Below are 14,634 nucleotides of genomic sequence, written 5' to 3'. Positions count from 1 at the left end.
TGCCATAGTTCTGGGCTATTACAAGTGCTAAGGCCTGGGAGCAGAAGCCCGTTAAGTCCTTGGCCATCAGGCAACACAGTTTAGCAGTCAGAGGTCTATTGCCTCTGACCACAGTATTCCTTTATGACCTTGTTATATTGGGATCCTGCCAGTGGCTTGGGAATTTTTGTTAAGGCTGCCAGAACAGCCCCTGTTTTCTCAAGTGTTCCTGTCCATCCAGAGATGGTGCCAGGAAGCAAAATGCATGTCCCTTCTACCCAGGACCCATGTGTCTCCCTGATAGCATTACATTATCCTCAGCTCTAGGGACAGGAAGTGCTAGAATCTCTCTCTAAGCTGGGTAAAATATTTTGCCCTTCATATTTTCTGGCCAAGACACTTAGTCTTTGCCCCTAATCCTCATCCCCTAAGGACTTGGGCTTTTGAAACACAAAAAGAGATTGGCAAGTGAAATCTGCTTTTTGTTGTACCACATTCCCTTGTCCTGAGGCAATAAAACCTGGGTATGGGGGCAAAAGGGTGTGAGAGTAAGATACAGAAATTAAAAGGAGTAACTACAGAAAACATTAAAATATTTGTTTCAGATATGTTACTTGCAAATATCTTCTCCCATTCAGTAGGTTGACTTTTAGTTTTGTTGATTGTGCAGAAGCTTTTTATTTTGATGGTGTCCCAATAGTTTATTTTTGCTTTTGTTTCCCTTGTTTCAGGAGAAATATCTAGAAAGAAGTTATTAGGGCTAATGTCAAAGACGTTACTGCCCATGCTCTCTTATAGGATTTTTATGGTTTCAGGTCTCACATTTAGGGCTTTAATCCATTTTGAATTTATTTTTGTGTATGGTGTAATAAAATAGTCCAGTTTCTTTCTTTTGCATGTTGCTGTCCAGCTTTCCTAACACTGTTTGTTGAGTAGGCAGTCTTTTTCCCATTGGATATGCTTCCTTGCTTTGTTGAAGATTGACTATATAGTTGTGGGTTTATTTTTTTTAAGATTTTTATTTATTTATTTATTCATGAGAGGCACACACAGAGAGAGGCAGAGACACAGGCAGAGGGAGAAGCAGGCTCCATTCAGGGAGCCTGACGTGGGACTCAATCCCGGGTCTCCAGGATCAGGCCCTGGGCTGAAGGCGGCGCTAAACTGCTGAGCCACCAGGCTGCCCGCATTTATTTTTGTTTTTAAAAGATTTTAAAATTTATTTTGGAGAGTGAGAGAGAGAGCACAAGTGGGAGGGGCAGAGGAAGAGGGAGAGAGACTCCCAAGCAGAACATGGAGATCAACATGGGGCTTGATCTCATGACCCTGAGATCATGACCTGAGCTGAAACCAAGAGTCAAACCCCTAACTGATTATGCTGCCCAGACACCCCCTGGACTTCACATTTCTACAGGAATGATCTCCTGGAGAGGGAAAGGGCTGTTTCAGCATGCCAAACTCAGGCTCTGTATCCTGTCCACATGGGGACTTTGCAGAGGAATTAAGATTTCAGATACTTAGTAAGTTTTAGAGAAATGATGCAGGTTAGGTTTGCTCTTTTTTTTCAGGTTGTCAAGGTGAAGGCATTTATCTTAAATTTACCCCTCTACCTGTTATCTGGCCTGGGGCACATGAGGAAAGACTGTGTCTAGAAGAGGAGATTGTATTCCATAGTAAGGATCCAGAAATTGTACTGTTTAATTTGTTTTTTTTTTAAGATTTTATTTATTTATTCATGATAGAGAGAGAGAAGCAGAGACACAGGCAGAGGAAGAAGCAGGCTCCATGCAGGGAGCCCGACATGGGACTCGATCCCTGGTCCCCAGGATCGTGCCTTGGTCCAAAGGCAGGTGCTAAACTACTGTGCCACCCAGGGATCCCCGTACTGTTTAGTTTGAAAGTTGGAGAGATCTGCTCATTTTTGAGCTAGGTGATGTTTGTTCTTACTCAGGGGACACTCAACTTCTGCTGGAAGGAAAGAGAGCCTCCTGGGAGGATATTAACAGACCCTAGATGATTCAGGTAAGAAATTCCCCAGTACCAAGGCTTGCCTGGAGAAAAGATCATCCAGGATTCAAGCCCTGGGAATTACTGTCTTGAGCAGGGGGCTTAAGTAAGAGAAGTACATTTTCTTTTTTTTCTTCCAAATTTTTAATTAAATTCTAGTTAGTTAACATATAGTGTAATATTGGTTTCAGGAGTAGAATTTAGTGATTCATCACTTACATATGACACCCAGTGCTCATCATAACAAATGCCCTCCTTCATAGTCATCACCCATTTAGCCCATTCCCTGCCCACCTCCTCTTCAGCAACCCTCAGTTTGTTCTCTATCATTAAGAGTGTCTAATGGTTTGCTTCCCTCTTTTTCTTTTTTCTCCCCTTCCCATATGTTCTTCTGTTTTGTTTCCTAAATTCCACATATGAGTGAAATCATATGGTATTTGTCTTTTTCTGACTGACTTATTTTGCTTAGCATAATATACTCTAGCTTCATTTGCCCACATCATTGCAAATAGCAAGATTTCATTCTTTGTGATGGCTGAATAAGAGTCTAATATATATATATATATATATATATATATCTCACATTTTCTTTATCCATTCATCAGCAGATGGACACTTGGGCTCTTTCCATAGTTTGGCTATTGTTGATAATGTTGTTATAAACATTGGGGTGCGTGTACACCTTCAAATCTGTATTTCTGTATTCCTTTCAGTAAAAGAAGTAAATTTTCTTTGCCCTAGATGCTAAGATTTTTAAAAAAGATTTTATTTATTTATTCATGAGAGACAGAGAAAGAGAGAGGCACAGACACAGGCAGAGGGAGAAAGCAGGCTCCATACATAGAGCCCGACATGGGACTTGATCCTGGGTTCCCAGGATCATACCCTAGGCCGAAGGTGGCCCAAAACCACTGAGCCACCCGGGCTGCCCGATGCTAAGATTTAATAGAGGGAGAATGTGGCTGCAATATTTTGAGATCTAAATTGATTTTTTCTTTCCTGTATTTCCCCCCACTTTCTCTTACCCCCCCCCCCAAAAAGGTAGTCAGCTTTGTGGTATATTTCAGAGGAAGGAGGTGGTGAGGCAGGAAAACAAATACTCTGTTAGTCTCTCTAGCTTTTGTGTTCCAAAAGTGGAAGCCCTAGGGAACGGCTTAATGTCCAGAGGGAAAGACAAGGTATCTGGGCCAGAAAACTAGAAGAAAGAAAGAATTGCATAAGGCTAAAAAAATATTCTTCTCTTCCTCACTCCCCTCTCCTTGCTTGGGAGGGGGCGCAAACAGAGCTCTGTGGGAGATCAACCAGCACAAACTGCCAGGAGCAACATTTGGTTACTGAAAGACTCAAGAGAGGAAGGGATGTGTGCAATGTCTAGGTGGATGGACCAATAGGTGACCTTGGCAATGAATTTTGTGCTCCAAGTATAAGTATGGCAGAGACATTGGAGAAAACTATAGCACCTGAAAGGACCCATGTGGGCAGAGGGTTGAGCTGTAACTGACAGCCTCTAAAGGACCTGGAAGCATATATCTTTAACCTATCCCTACTCTCTACCCCCATGCCTGGGTACTACATAAGATCCCCAAACTGTGGCATCACCTGGGATGAGAGAAAAGAACATTAGAAATGATGTATTTTTTGCCCAATAACCTAGTAAAAGGAGGGTCAGAAACTGAGTTTCAGGAATAGTCACAACTCTACCTATGGTTGTAGCAGTCAGCTGTAAATTTTGAGATTCATCTCCATTCCATCTTGTTAATTGAAGGAGTTAACTTCTGTATGGTAGGGAGGAGATCAACAGCTAGAAGGGCCATGAAAATATCCCCCAGCCCCACCCCTGTGGGATGCTGGGGTCTAAAAATGGTTCCAGCAAAAGCTTTTGTAATTTCTTGGCACCAGAGCCTTCACTTAAGATGAACTAGATTATTGGAAGAATATTTTCCTAGAATAATATAAAGTCAAGTTGCACATACTTAATATAAATCAAATTTTCTATTTGATGTATAGGAACGTCACAAATGCAACTTGACAGTCAGTGGAAACCAGTGGGTTAGAAAGGAATATTCTCTGCCATCCATTGTTGACTAGCTATAATTGCCCACTCCCCTTTCTGCCTATAGTGGCATTTGTTCTGAGTTATGGACAGGTTGTTTCAAATAGAAGGGCATGTGTGTTAATAAAAGGTTTAAACTGAGAAGAGCCTATGCTTGAATAGGGAACAGACTGATTTCCTAATATCTGAAGGTTGTAAAAGTCACACTACTTTACATTTATTTAGCACACCTTGACTGTCAAAGAGGGACTTCTCAGGAGGGTTAATATCTGAGCAGGTTGAAGGGCTAACATTTTCAGATATTGCTCTGTATTGATTACATCATGGCACTTGGAGACTAAGGAAGAGGAGCAGGCCATAGCTAAGGGAGGTACCTGTTGATTTTCCTAAAGGTGTGGTGGTGGCTGGAATAGGGTACCACCCAGAAGTAAAAATTGTGGTTCAATTAAAGAAAATGGTGAGCACTAGTTTCTAGTTATCATCTCAGTGGGAGTCAGGGGGATAAAAAGGCTTATAATAACTTGGTAACCTTTGAAATAGCCCTTCGATGGTTACTTGGCTATGTCTCCTGTTTTCTACATTGTAGGCAACAATTCAACAGGGAAAAGGGACTATCTTTAGGGGCAGTGAGAAAAGGAGTTTAGGAGACCCCATTCATTCTATAGCGCTAATTTGGAATGCAGAGATCTTTTAGAGTCTGGTACTATTTGGAGAAATCACACCCTGCTCTTCCAAATTTTGCCAGGAAGATCTCCACAGGTGAAGTAGTTGGACCTCCTAGCCCTGAATTTCATTCATGTAGTCTATTTCCATTGTCAAAAGTGGAAGATGGAGATTTGAATTTATTAAGGGCATAGTCTGGTTTTCATACATGTTTTGGCAATCCTTGGATCAATAAATGACTTTCAAGAGAAAAGATGTAAAGATAATAAAGAGGGCTACATGGCTTCTCACTGTTTCACTCCATTTGGATTCTGGAAACTTCATAGTTAAATTTATTGATGGTTTTTTAAAGAGCCGAAAAGGCTGAGGTTATGAGGCCTATGGTAGGAAAAGAAAAAAAAAATGTGGAGAGAGATTGATATAACCCATTAATAGGGCTCTGAGGCTGGGCAGTTGGAAATACTAGCTTTGCGTTTTTCACCACACAGTCTCCTACCCTCAAGGCATCCTGCTAAGGCTTTAGGGGCGTTTGAAAGAAATCCTAGCCCTTAGGGTTAGGAGATGTCATTCAGTGGCTCAGATACCAGATGCAGCCTGGGGGATTGAAAAGCCACAGGCTCTGGAGTGAGTACACTTGGGTTCAAGTTCTGACTCTTCCACACATAGTTGTGTGAACTTGAGCAAGTCATGGCCGTTTTCCCCTCCTGAGCCTCAGTTTCTTCCCCTGTGGAGCCAGGATTATTCATGAAAAAATGACAGAAACAATTCCGTTACAGTGTCTGATACAATGCAGGAAACAGATCTTAAAGCTGCTGTGCCAAGGTTAACGTGTAGTGAAAGCTTGAAGGAGGTAGCATTCACTACCAACTAGAGGAGAGGGCTGGTGAGCGGGAGGAGATGGCGAGAGCCTGCTTTAGGGGGAGGTGGCCTTTCCCCCCGCATGTGCGCAGTCAAGGAGACCAGCAGAGCAGAGAAGGGGCGGGGCTAGGTTTCTGAAGGGGTTGCTATGGCACCGAGGGGCCAGAGGAGGTTAACCGAACCCTTAAAACATTACTCCCTCCCCCACCCGTCACTGCCTAGGCCGAAGGCCATTGTTCCCAGCAAAATGGCGTCGGTAACTTCCCTCCGGGCCAGAGGCCTAAGTAAAGCTGAGGATGGAAAGGAGACTGGAGATGGGAACAAAAACTACAATTCCCAGGGTACACCTCACCCGCCTGCGAGGCGCAATGCACGTGCCTAGGCCTAGCGGTTACAGGCCGTCAAAACTCCGTTTCATAGCTTCACTTTCCCATCCCCACTTTCGTTGTTGCCCAGCCCCCGCGCGCGCGCACTGCGGCTCTGGGGGTGGGGGGGACATGCCGTGCCCGTTGCCCTCGCAACGTAACCAGGAGACCGGTATTCGTAAATCTGTGCTTCGATTTCTAATCCCGAAGCCGGCAGGTATGGATCTCGCGAGAAAAGACGGGAGTTGGAAAAAGGGAGTTAGGGGTGGTGGGTGAAAAGGTGTTGGCGGGTACCACATTTGCATTTAGAGGGTTGCGGATAACAGAGTGGATGGTGGGTGGCTGGGAAGTAGTGTGTGCTTAGACTTTTTTTTTTGGAGGGGGGAGAAGGTAAAGCAGCCGTAGAGAGAGAGCTTTTGAACACACAGGAGGTGTCACGCGTGTTTTGCAAAGGAGAGAAGCCTTTATCCTGCTCGACGCGCATCCCTCTCTCCCGCTGCGTTGAAGAGGGCGGGGGAGGAGTGCGCACGCCCTAGTTGGCTAGCCACTCAGCACCTCGCAGTGATAGGGGCTGTTCGGAGTTGGGGCTGCTCCGTCGGCTCTCTCCGCCCCTCCCCCTCTTCTTTCCTCCCCTCCCTTCCCCGCCCCCCTCCACCCTCCTCTCCTCTCCAGAATTCCCTGGCTGGAGTACGCGTGCGCTTGCTCTGCTCCCGGGAGAGCGCGAGCTTTTGCTCATACCCCGCTCCCCTAACCCCGCCCGCTCTTTACCTACCGGCTGTAGCTGGCCCGGTGGGCTCGCGGGAGACGCTCGCGCGCGCACGCGCACACAACGCGGAGCGGAGCTCGAGACATCGAGGAGGGGAGTAAGAAGCATCGGAGGAGGCGATAGAGGAGGAGGCGGTGTGTGTATCTGTGTGTGTTCTACCGTGTGGCTCGTCGAGGGGCGAGCGGAGGCTTGAAAGAGGGCGAGGGAGAAGCGAAAAGAGTCCGAGTCTCTGTCCGTGAGAGCCTCTAATCTGGTGAGGGTCCCGGGCCGGCCAGGGCTCTGGGAGAGAGGGAGGAGGCCGGGGGGCGTGTCTGGGATCCGGCTGAGAGATGAATGGGCCGGGGATGAATGGAGGGAGGCAGCAGCGGCCAAGAGTCTGTTCCGAGTAAGCGCCCTTAGTGGAGGGGGGGGGGGGGCGGCTTGACCGAGGCTGGGTGATTGCTGTCGCCAAGAGGTATGGGACGAGGTCGGGCTTGGGTCTTCGAGGTTGTCGGAGCCGCTGTCCGTTTGAGCGAATGGGCAGAGAGAGAAATTCTAAGGGAGACAAGTGGGGAAGGGCAGGTTTGGGGTTGAGGTGCGTTTTTTTGTCTTCTTTGCTGCTTTTGTTGAGGGTGGCAACTTTGGGAGTTGATGGAAGAAGACTAGGGAATGGGGAAGGTGAGGTGGATACTTGAGGGGGACCGGGAGATGGTTGACAAAGGACTCAGTGATCGTTTGAGTGCGATTGAGGCTGCTGAAAGAGAAGATCGCTTCAGGTGTGGGAAGTTGAGTTTCAGTGGGTAATGGGGTAGGGGAAAGTGGATTTAATTTAGAGATTCATTTGATGTGTGAAAGTCGATAGGACTGCATCAGGTGAGGGAATATTACTGTCTGTGTAAGTGGGTTAGGTTCAAGGAGATTGAGAGGTGTTATTTGGGAACGGGTGGTGTTTTCTGTGACTGACAGCTTGGGGGTGGGGAGGGAATAGTATGGTTTAGTATAAAAGTGGTGAGGTGACTTCACTGTACTGAAAGAGGTTTTGTTTGACTAGTTAAGAAGGTGAAACATTTATGGAGTGGGCTGTGGGTGGAAATCCTTCCCTATCTTGGGAGTTGATAGACCCTGTTTTTTTTTTTTCTTTTTAAAAGATTTTATTTATTCATTCATGAGAGACACAGAGATAGAGGCAGAGGCATAGGCAGAGGGAGAAGCAGGGTCCATGCAGGGAACCCAATGTGGGACTCCATCCTGGGACTCCGGGATCATGCCTTGAGTCAAAGGTGTCAACCACGAAGCTACCCAGGCATCCGGATAGACCCTGTTAAAATGAAATTGAACCCTCAAAACAGATGCGAGTGGTATGGATATTCCTTCTTAAGAGTTGCCTTTGACTAAAGCAATTACATGAATAAATACTCTTTTAAGTTGTGAAAATCTTCTGTGTAGTAGTGATTGCTTCCAACTTTGGGAGGCATTGTTACCTGTTTTTCACTTACCGTAAGTTGTAACAATCAAGATAACTTTTGAAGAGATCTCAGTATATGACACAGAGCATCAGGTGTCTTCTAGATAGTCTCTAACCTTTAAGTTGATGAATTTAAAAATTGTTTAAAGTCAGGAGCCTAAAGGAAAGCATACTCTGCATTAAAGGATAGCTAAAATGTACTAAAGCTGATTTTGAATGCTAAAATAATTATACGTGATCTTTTTTGGTCATTTTGAATTTACCTTGTTTGAAAATTGGCACTTGCTGTTTTCCTGTGAGTTTAAATTGTAGCAGATTACTAGGACATTTTGTTCTCGAATACATTACTTATCTTTTGGTAAGGATACCTTGTGATGGTCTCATTCTGTTCTGGGTCAAGATTAATAGTTCATGGATTTGTAACTTTTCATGGTTACTTTCTACAAACTTTACTGACATATACTCATTATCTTGGAAATGTTGCAAATTTGAGAACATTCCCATGCCCTTTTTCTTTTATTCTGCTTTGATGTTGGAAAGAGTGTAATCCTTGTTTTGGCTACCCAGAATTTAAATACAAAAGCTGATACTATGTTCTTATTCTCATAGAATAAAATGAATACTTAGTGTATTAAGCAATAGAGTAGAAGTATAAAAGCACCATGAGAGCCTGGGAATGTTGCACCAACTTTGGCGGCAAGGTAGCCTCCCAGTTTTGAACTAGATATTTGGAGTGGAAGAACTTTCAGGTTTTGAGGCTAGGAAGTTTAAGTTTGGTATATCTGGAGAGTGGGTTGAAATAAGGCTGGAATCTTAGATTGAGTCTGGGGTGAAGGACTGCCCTGCCGGATTTGGAGCCGTTGACTATTTAAGAAGGGGAATAACGTAAGCAGATTTTTGGTATTCATCTCTCTGCCTTTGCTTCTGATGTCCCAACCCGCCCCCATCCCCCCCCCACCTGGAATGTTCTCTCCCCCTCCCTTTGAATTTGAGCTCCTTTTTAGACTAACCTCTGTCATTAGTTATTCCTGAAAGCCTTTCCTGCTCTCCCCCATCTTCTTCCCTTTCCCTAGCAGCCTCCACTAAGCTACATTAGATGCCCCTCTTTAGTGGTCCCATCACACCTTGTACATATTTTAATTACTGTGCTTCTGTTGGTAGGCAGCAGGAAAGTTATTTGCCTTTTTTATACCTAAGAGAGAAAATAAAGCACAGAAAGATAAGACCTGCTCTATTAAGTAAGTGGTGGACCCTGGAATTTTGACTTCTAGACCAATGTTGATCCTCATATCACAAGTCTGCATTTTTGATGTAATTATTCCATGGTGTTTTAGGAGTTAAATTTCTGTAATTCAAACTTTAATTATCTTCCATAAAGTACAGGAATTTTTCATTAAGGTGTACATTACTTAGCCAGTAAATGATAAAGCCAGTGGTTGCATAGTACCAGAATAGTAATAAAGGAGAATTGTTATATTACTATAAGATTTCTAGTCAGATAATTTACTTTAAAAATTAACAGAAGGTCTAAATTTTTGTGTATATGTTTGTGGGGGAGGGGATTGTGTGCAAGGAAAAAAAACCCTTCAGTACCCCATCTTAGCATAAGTAGACCAGCTCTGTTTGCAGATTTACTTGATTATGTCTCTTGGCTAAAGTCCATTATACTTTCAGAGAGGTGGGTTTTTTTCCATTTTTTGTTTGAGATCATAAAAATTATGGCACTGTTAGGAGATATTTGATGATTGTAAAGGACATCTATAAAAGCATTCATTCAGAAATTTCCAAAACTTTGAGAGTAGAATTTGATGCCATTTTAAATTGTTTTGGTAGAACTTGTCCTGAGATATTTGATTTAGGAAATGTTGAGGTTAAGTTATTGCAGTAGTGAGCCTTTAATTCTCCTTTCTTCAGGGCTATTTTTTTCATTAACAGAAATGAAGTAACATTGTTTTCTGTGTTTTAACCTGGTAACCTTTTATTGTGATAAAATTTTAGAGTGCACAATTAAGTAACTTCATGATGTTGCATATTTAGTTCCAAAACATTTTCATCTATGGATTTGCCTATTCTAGATAGTTCATATAAATGAAATCATGCATTACATTACCTTATTGTCTGGCTTTTTTCACTTCACATGTTTTTGAGATTCAATAATGTTGTGGCATGTTATCAGTATTTCATTCCTTTGTTTTAAAAAGTTTGTTTGTTTTTAGTAATCTTTATATGCAATGTGAGTCTCAAACTCACAACCTTGACAAGAGTTGCCTGCTCTTCTGACTGAGCCAGCCAGGTGTCCCTATTATTTCATTCCTTTTTATGGTTTCCTTGTATGGGTATATTACATTTTGTTTATTTATTCATCAGTCCATAGTCATTTGGGATCTTTCTACCTTTTGGCTTTATGCATAATGCTCATATGAATATTTGTGTACAGGTTTTTGTTTGAACACCTGTTTTCAATTCTTTCAGATATGTACCTAGAAGTGGAAATACTGAGTCATATGGTAGTTCTGTTTTAACTTGTTGAGGAACCACCAAACTGTTTTCCACAGTGGCTGCACCATTTTACATTCCCACCAGCAATGTACAAGGGTTCTAATTTCTTCACATCCTCACCAACATTTGTTACTCTCTGGGTTTTTTATGAAATGGGATCTCATTGTGGTTTTTATTTGTCTTTCTGTAACGACTAATGATGTGTAGCATCTTTTTATGTGGTCGTTGACTATTTGAATTTCTTCCTTAGAGAACTATTTAAATCTTTTGCCTGTTTAAAATTTTTTTATTGTTGACTTGGAAGAGTTTTTAAAGAATATATTCTAGATACTAGACCCTGATCAGACATATGATTTGCAAATATTTTCTTTCATTCTGAGTTGTCTTTTTACTTTTTTTAAATTTTGTTTATTCATGAGAGAGACACAGAAAGAGGCAGAGACATAGGCAGAGCAAGAAGCAGGCTCCCCAGGGGGAGCCTGATGTGGGACTCCATCCCAGGACTCCGGGATCACAACCTGAGCTAAAGGCAGACGCTCAACTACTGAGCCACTCAGGTGTCCAGTCTTTACTTTGTTGATAGTGTCTTTTGATGCACAAAAGGTTTGAAATTTGAAGTCCAGTTTATCAATTTTTTGTTGCTTGTGCTTTCAGTGTTATATTTAAGAAACCATTGCCAAATCCAAGACAATGAAGATTTTTTTAAATTTATTTTTTATTGGTGTTCAATTTACTAACATACAGAATAACCCCCAGTGCCCATCACCCATTCACTCCCACCCCCCGCCCTCCTCCCCTACAATGAAGATTTACTCCTATCCCTTCTTTGAAGAATTTTATTGGTCTAGCTTTAATATTGAAGTCTTTGATCCACTTTGAGTTAATTTTTGTATATGGTATGAGGTCAGGGTCCAGCTCTATTCTTTTGTATGTGGATTATCTTGACTTTTTTTTAAACCAGAACTTTTTTTAAAAAATATTTTATTTATTTATTCATAGACACAGAGAGAGAGAGGCAGAGACACAGGCAGAGGGAGAAGCAGGCTCCATGTAGGGAGCCCGATGTGGGACTCGATCCCGGGTCTCCAGGCTCACACCCCACGCTGCAGGCGGCGCCAAACTGCTGCGCCACCAGGGCTGCCCTTATCTTGACGTTTTATAAACTATAAAATAGAAAAGGGGGTGGGAGGTACAAGCTTCCAGTTATGGAAGTAATAAGTCACAGTGATAAAAGGTACAGCATAGGGAACATAGTTAATGATATTTTAATAGCATTATATGGTGACAGATGGTAGCTACACTTATGGTGAGCATAGCATAATATAAGGACTTGTGGAATCACTATGTTGTATGCCTGAAACTAATGTAACATTGTGTGTAAACTATACTTCAAAAAGATACATAATATACAATATTATACATGTATTTAAGTGATGCTATTTTGTAGCAATATGTAGTTATTCTTTGGGCATTTGTGGAGGAGAAATGTTTCTAAATGCATTTTTGAAGGTCATGCTTTATATTTGAAGAGTGGGGATATTCTAAAGCTCTTTGTGAGGCAGTGAGACTTTCATGGTCAGGAAACTTCAATATGGCAAGCTAGACAATCCTTATGGTAAAGTTGCATAAGTGTTTTTTTTTTATAAAGAGTATTATTTTTATTTTCAGATTGTTTGTGTAGGGTGAAATCTTTGCTTAAAACTTGTGGGGGGAGAGCAGCCCCAGTGGCGCAGCGGTTTAGTGCTGCCTGCAGCCCGGGGCATGATCCTGGAGACCCAGGATCCAGTCCCATGTCGGGCTCCCTGCATGGAGCCCGCTTCTCCCTCTGTCTGTGTCTCTGCCTCTCTCTCTCTGTGTGTTTCTCTATGAATAAATAAATAAAATCTTTAAAAAAGAAACCTTAAAAAAAACTTGGGGGGGGGGAAGCAGATTTAGTTTATAATTAACCAGAAATTGGCATTGGATTTATCCTAAAAGCAGACATATCTATGTGTTACATTGTTTCTGAGCTGGCTTCTTGACCAAAACATATATCAATCAGTACCTTGTGGAGACTTTTTATTTGTAGCTTAGGCTATAATCACCTGTACATTGTCCTATTCATTTAAGAATCATGTAAGATTATTTTAGTTCAACAGAACTAAACTTGTAAAAATGAGAATTAAAATTTAGCATGGTACAATTGATTTGTAAATCTCAGCCTATAGTTAAGTGTAATTAAAATAGGGACATTATCTCAAATTGTTTTAAACACTAGGGCATGTGCGTGTGTTGAATAGGAGAGTGGGAAATTGGCTTGATCAACCCCAAGACCTATGAGGTACTAGTTCAGCTCTGATGATATCCAATGCTGCCCAGAGCATAACTGAGGCTACTGTGGCATTTCCATTCAGAGTTAGCCTTTGAAGGTTTCTAGCAAGAGAAAAAAAAAAAAAAACAACAAACCCTTGACGATATGTGGTTCATTACCAAGTAAGGAACCTTTCAGATGCATTGATAACTTACTCTGAAGCTGTTAGTCCAAGTGAATTTTGGAGTATGACATACCAAACATATTTGTCATTCATTTAACTGTATTGTGTCCTTCTAGTGTGCAGAGTTGATGTGTTGGGAATAGATGAAAAGGAAACAAAGCAGGCAATGACTCTGGTCTCTTTGAGAATACTTACTTTATGGTTGGTGGACAACAGACAGTTAACAAATCTATCAGAACATAAATGCTGAGAAGAATGTGTTTTCTAAAAAGATTTTATTTTTAAGTAGTCTCTATACCCAACATAGGGCTCAAGCTCACAGTCCTAAGGTCAAGAGTCTCATGCTCCACCGACTGATCCAGCCAGGAACCCTGAGAAGAAATTTTCTTAAATGGTGCTGGGATGTTAGAGAGAAGCCTCTTTAGCTCAGGTGGTTAGTTTGGAAGGCTTCTTTGAGGAGGTGACTTTGAAGAGAGATCTGAATGTTAAGAGACCAGCAGTTCTTAGTATCCCTTCTGTTAATTTTTATTTTATTAAATTATTAATTTATCTCTTCTAAACACTTTAGATTTCTTAATATTTTATTTTTATTTATTTTTTTTAAAAGAATTTATTTTATTTATTCATGAGAGGCACAGGGAGAGAGAGAGAGAGAGAGAGAGAGAGAGAGAGAGAGGTAGAGACACAGGCAGAGGGAGAAGCAGGCTCCATGCAGGGAGCCCAACGTGGGACTGGATCCCGGGTCTCCAGGATCACGCTCCGGGCCGAAGGCGGTGCTAAACCGCTGGGCCACCGGGGCTGCTCCAGGTTTCTTAATATTTTAAATGTGTGAGTTACCTGTCTTTGTTTCTAAGGAAAAAAGAAACTAAACCCAGGTACATTCCTTATGAGAAGAGATTGTGTCTGCAAGTGAAAATGTCACTGGAGTAGGAGTCAGCCTGGGTTCTGGTCTTAACTTCAGTGTAATCTTGTGTAAGTCTGTAAGCATCGATTTCCTCACTTGTTACTAAACAAAACAAAAGTCCTACCTATTTTGCAGGGTTTTTTTTTTTTGGCTAATTAAGTGAAAAAATATACTTTGTAAATTCTACAACTACGCATGAAATACAGTGTGTTCTATTAACATATTTTTGGAGTCAAAGTTCCTCAATTGAGAAATGTTTTCCTACCAATTTAAAGCTTTCCTGTCTCTAACCATCTGGTAAATTTTAACACCAAATATTGAAACTCATTGATTATTCAGGAGGGGTTGGGTTCTTAGAAAGTGGTAGTGTGGTAGAAAATATGTTGGATTTGGAGCTAGAAAATGGGTTCCAGAATTCTCCCCTTCACTTACTGGCTTTGTGACTTGGGCACGATGCTAAACTTTTTTGGCCTTCCTAATTTTCAGAATTCAGGGCAATACCAAATAGCTCTCAGAGTTGTTAGGAGTAATCAAGCTAAATACATGAAGTTCTTATGAAAACTATAAAGCAAGGTTTGATAACCTTTTTTCTGTAAAGGACCAGATTGTATAATTTTTTTTT

General features: G+C 41.9%; 1 protein-coding gene across 4 annotated transcripts in view; it reads left to right on the top strand.

The window, feature by feature from the left end:
• Positions 1–5,948: 5,948 nt before the first annotated feature.
• The window catches only part of WNK3 (WNK lysine deficient protein kinase 3), a 154,172-nt gene continuing 145,486 nt past the window's right edge, over positions 5,949–14,634 (top strand). Inside the window, exon 1 of one of the 4 annotated variants that reach the window (XM_035712180.2) lies at positions 5,949–6,142. The gene's annotated coding sequence lies outside the window, so the exon portion shown is untranslated. Of the gene's footprint in view, positions 6,143–6,598; positions 6,945–8,829; positions 9,021–14,634 lie in introns of those variants that run through there. The other 3 variants (XM_035712181.2, XM_025468536.3, XM_049107413.1) reach the window with 3 other exon arrangements.

Source organism: Canis lupus, chromosome X (assembly GCF_003254725.2).
Source record: "Canis lupus dingo isolate Sandy chromosome X, ASM325472v2, whole genome shotgun sequence".
NCBI classification, from domain to species: Eukaryota; Metazoa; Chordata; class Mammalia; order Carnivora; family Canidae; genus Canis; species Canis lupus.
Note: the sequence above shows the minus strand (reverse complement) of the source record. Positions and strands in the feature narration are given on the sequence as shown.